Source organism: Carcharhinus amblyrhynchos, chromosome 2 (assembly GCF_965287045.1).
Source record: "Carcharhinus amblyrhynchos chromosome 2, sCarAmb.v2.hapA, whole genome shotgun sequence".
NCBI lineage: Eukaryota > Metazoa > Chordata > Chondrichthyes > Carcharhiniformes > Carcharhinidae > Carcharhinus > Carcharhinus amblyrhynchos.
Window position 1 is genome coordinate 135,790,603 of NC_137325.1, and position 4,715 is coordinate 135,795,317.

At 41.6% G+C, this 4,715-nt stretch overlaps 1 protein-coding gene across 7 annotated transcripts in view; it reads left to right on the forward strand.

Moving 5' to 3' along the window:
* The first annotated feature begins 1,512 nt into the window (after window positions 1–1,512).
* Window positions 1,513–4,715, forward strand: part of kmt2ca (lysine (K)-specific methyltransferase 2Ca) — a 491,907-nt gene continuing 488,704 nt past the window's right edge. For all 7 annotated transcript variants that reach the window (XR_013889503.1, XM_080213017.1, XM_080213041.1 and 4 more), the window contains exon 1: window positions 1,513–2,626. The gene's annotated coding sequence lies outside the window, so the exon portion shown is untranslated. The remainder of the gene's footprint in view (window positions 2,627–4,715) is intronic.

A 4,715-nucleotide genomic window follows, 5' to 3' on the forward strand; every position in this document is an offset into this window, starting at 1 on the left:
ACCCCACCCCCATAAACCCCCGTACTTATCCCAAATCCACACATCTTGGGACACTAAGGAGCAATTTAGCATGGCCAAGCCACCTAGCCTGTACATCTTTGGACCGTGGGAGGAAACTGGAGCATGGTGGCACAGTGGTTAGCACTGCTGCCCCAGAGTTCCAGAGACCTGGGTTCAATTCCTGGCTTGAGTCCTGTCTACATGGAGTTTGCACGTTCCCCCCATGTCTGAATGGGTTTCCTCTGGGTGCTCCTGTTTCCTTCCACAGTCCAAAGATGTGTGGGTTAAGTGCATTGGCCATACTAAATTGCCCCTTGGTGTCCTGGGATGCATAGGTTAGTGGGATTAGTTGGGTAAATATGTGAGGTTACAGGGATAGGGCCTAGGTGAGATTGTCATCAGTGCAGACCCGATGGGCCGAATGACCTCCTTCTGCGCTGCAGACTGTCACCCAAGGCTGAAATCAAACCTGGGTCATGAGCACTGAGGCAGCAATGCTAACCACTGTGCCACCATACTGTCTCTTATTATAGCCAGTATCTTTTTTGTGCCATTTCAATATGTCCTGAATTTAAAGTATTCGTCCCTTAATGGACCCAACTCTACCTTACTTTTTATTTAAACCCCATGTGTCATACTATATATTTTATTTCTAGTTTCCTTTTTTGTCTTCCTAATTTTGTTTTAAGATCACCAAGGCCAACAAGATACTTTCCTTCATTGCATATTGAAATACATTAAAATTCCTTTTAAAAAAAAGGTTGTGACTTGTGACTTAACTGGATCTTTCTAGCTCACATGCCACCATAGCAACCTTTCTGTACTTGCATTACTTCTCTAAGTCATTTTTTTCAATATTGTTTGTGTGTGTGTGGGGGGGGGGGCAGTGGGGAGGAGGGAGTAGAGTAAAATGTTCTTTGATTTAAATGTACATGATTCACTAAACTTGCAAACAACACTCAATCATTTCATGATGATGTTTGTGCTCTCCTGACAAGTGTGTGCAATCCACCAGAACATTTTTCACAGAGGTGATTTAACACAGAGCCGGAGGCAGCCAAGAATCCAGATCCATGGTTGGGGGGAGTATTTGCAAAATAGAAATCCAGGCCAGACTTTGCAGGGCGCCTGCTGGCTAATGGTTGGGTTAGAAAGTCTCCTCACTTGAGTTGCTGGCTCGTATCACTCCACGGGGTCATCATAGTTGTTCTTGCAGAAAAATTATTGCCAAGCAAATGGGTCGAGTCCACACACACTCACACAGACAGAGACAAAAAAAAATACACATACACCTCCCAACCACCCTGTGAATTGAAGACAGGGTTGCTTTATATCTTGGTGCAGGAGAGAAAGGTTCCCCTCTTTGTTTCTGCTGGGTGTCATCAGGAGAAAGAAGGAAAGGGGAGGAGGGTGGGAGAGACAAACTCTTTGGGTTGAAGGTACTAATTGCTGCAGGACTGTGACTGACAGAAGGTGCAGGAGGAGGAGGAGGAAGGGGAAGAGAGGGGGAGTTGTTCTCTGGCTCTTTCCAAGATGGCTACCAATGATGGAGTAATGTAATAACTTTACATCGCGTTTGTTTGTTTTTTTTTAGTTTGTTTAAAAAGAGAGAGAGAGCCTGTGACTCCTGGAAGCGGACTTCGAGCGGGGATTACATACAAGCAGCGTCGCAACCCTCCCCTGCTTTGTGTTTCTTTTTAAATATAGTTTTTGGAAAGGAGAAGAAGGAAGAAAGCTGCACATAATATGCCTGAATATTTCTCACAAACACCTTTGGATTAAGACTTCAAACAGTGCGTTGGGGTTTTTTTTTCTCTCTTTCTTCCCTCCCCTCATGACTTATGTGAGGATTTGGGAGGAGGAATCGCAGACACAACACTTCAAGAAAACCCTCTTGATTTACACTAGATAGACATTTCTCTCACCTTCTCTACTGCTCCTTTCTCTTCCTGTTTCTCTCTTCTTTTTCTCTCTCTTCATTTCCTCTTTTATTTTTTTTCTCTCTCTGTCTCTTCTTGTGTCTGCCGGCAAAGTTTAAAACCAAAAAAAAATATTGGGGGGGGGAAAAAAAAACCAACGTCGAGAGGAGGAGGAGAACCCTGGAAGTCCTGTTTTTTTTTCTCTTTCCCCCTCCCTTTCCCAGTTGTGGAGGATTTCTTGGGGGGCAAAAAATAAAAGTGTCTTTCGAGAGCGAGGAGAGGGAACAACAACAACAACAAAAGGCTCGACACTTTTGAGACGGCTTTTCTTTTTCAAATCTATTTTCTTTTTTTTTGGTGTGTGGGACGTGGCAAGAAGAGAAGATTGTTTTTTTTTGAGGGAGAAAAAATAATCCATCGAAGGAAGGAAGACTCTGGATAAAACATTTTCTTGTGGCAGTCGATTTGTGGATAAAAAAAACAGAAACTTATTTACTGTTTTTTTTTCTTTTTACAAACACACCAGCACAACGACGACAAAAAAAAAATCGAGAGTGAGTTTTTTTTTTGAACGGGCGAGTTCGTCAAATTATAATTTTGAAAAAAGAAGAAAAAAAATCTCCACAAAACAACAACAACAACAAAAAAACAACCGTTGACAGTTGAGGTCATGAACACACAAACTCCGCTCTTCTAGGATTTAAAAGGTGAGTGTGTCGTTTTTTTTTAAAATTTCATTGTTTTGAAAATGATCTCGCTCTGTACAGTAAGTTTGATTGTTTTTTTTGTTTTTAAAAAAAATTCTTTCGCTGGCGATATAAAATGTGTACACACGCGTTAAATTGAAGGAGGTGGTTGCGTGGCTCCGGCTCCTTTCAGGCCATTGGGGAAAGGGGGGGGGGGGTGGCCGGGCGCCATTGTGTAACTTGCTCAGTCATGGTTTGCAAAAAAAAAGAGGGGGGGGTGGGAAAGACCGATCGCTTTATGTCTAAACATAGGCATCTGTTTTTTTCTTTTAATGTGGGGGGGGGGGGGGGGAGGAGGAATAGCTTGCAATCGCTTCAATGCACCGCTGTCGTGCGAATGCACACCCCTTTCTTTCACTCACCCCCACCCTCCATCCCTTGCAGTTTTGTTTTTAAACACCATTTTGTTGACTGGAAGAAATGAGGGGGGTGGGGGGGGGGAGTGGGCGGTGGAAGGGAAGAGGAGAACGCAAACACACACACACATATGTACACATGCACACATTAATGTATGCATTTAATGTATGTTGAGGCACGTCTAGACAGACACAAAGCCGGGGAGTTGCGTAGGAGAAGCTGTCAAAGTAAATTATTTTGAATATAACTTTTGAGCCACCCCCCCCCCCCCCCAAAAGCTGAGGAGTGAGCTATTGATCATGTTGGGAGCTTGTATTGGGCTCGGAAGATTGGGGGTTGGTGGTGGGGGAGGTGGTTTGATATGTGGGAAAGCCATAAAGCCCCCATCTGTCCAAACTCGCCCAGTTAAGCTGCCAACTCCAGCATGAAACGCCCAGTCATGGAGAGGGGCTCCCTGTTTGTTTTTGCATGACGGTATTTTCATCAACTTTTTTTTGCTCAAACATGTTAAACAGCATTTCTAAACAAAATAAGTTTTTGTAATAAATGCATGTACCCGGAATTAAGCGAGCTTTTTTCTTAAAAGAAAGCCGTGTATTTATTTTTCCAATTTGCTTTGACATTTAAGAACTTGAACTGGCGTTTTTGTTTTGCTCTCTCATATTGAATGACAGCTGCCAATTTCCACCAGGTAACTTGCAGTTTTCAATTCTCAACACGTTTGAGATTACAGTGAACTGTTATAATGTTAAATTGACGAGGACTTTATAATGCCAATCTCTTTTCAGCTAGAAAATTATCCTGCAGCAAATTTATTACTTTTAATCTTGGATTTTTATTTTGACCAGTTTATTTTTAAACAATTCCAAAGGTATGGATGTATCCCTGACGAAATATATATATGGTGCTGTTATGGTCTTGTTAAATCGCCAGTGCTTCGAAAACGAAGGAGGGGGGTGGTGGAACTAGATTGGTTTGGCAAAGGTTTTATGCCACGTTTGAATTGTACTACCTTTGTATATCATTTTGCTATGCTTTTTAAATTACAAGAGGCCTTATAGACCAGGCATACTATTAACCATCCAATCCACCGGATACAAAATAATCCAGTTACTGTCTTGTAATATGTTAGAATGTAGATAGATTTGCAGTTTAAGGTTGAATTAATGTCATTTAAAAGCATTTTATGTATAATCTGTTTAGATATGTATGAAAATTTAGATTATACATCTAAAAATGGTCAATTTGACATATGGTACAAGAACACAAAAGGTTTCACTCTCTTAATAATTGCAACACAAAATCATCAGTGTGGTATATTGGTGGGCTGTACTTTACGTGGTTACACGATGGTCACAGGGAAAGAACAATATCAAAGAGAAAATATTGTTGTAGAAGGGATTGAATGCTGTCCAGACAATATTGTCTGATTAGTAGAAATAGACTTTTCCTCTAATTCTTTAACCCTGGTAATAAAGAAGATTAATTTTTCAGGGTGGGGGAATGCTTTCTGGTGCATGTGTAGTGTTTTGCATTGTGTGATGTGTGCCGGATTGCAGATTCCTTGCCTGATGTGTCTCTCACTCTATTGTTAACTGGGGTGCAACCCTGTTTCAATGAGAATTGCAGAAGAGCATGACTGGAGCAACACCAGGCATAGTTTAAAATGAAGCCAACCTTGTGAAGCTGAAAC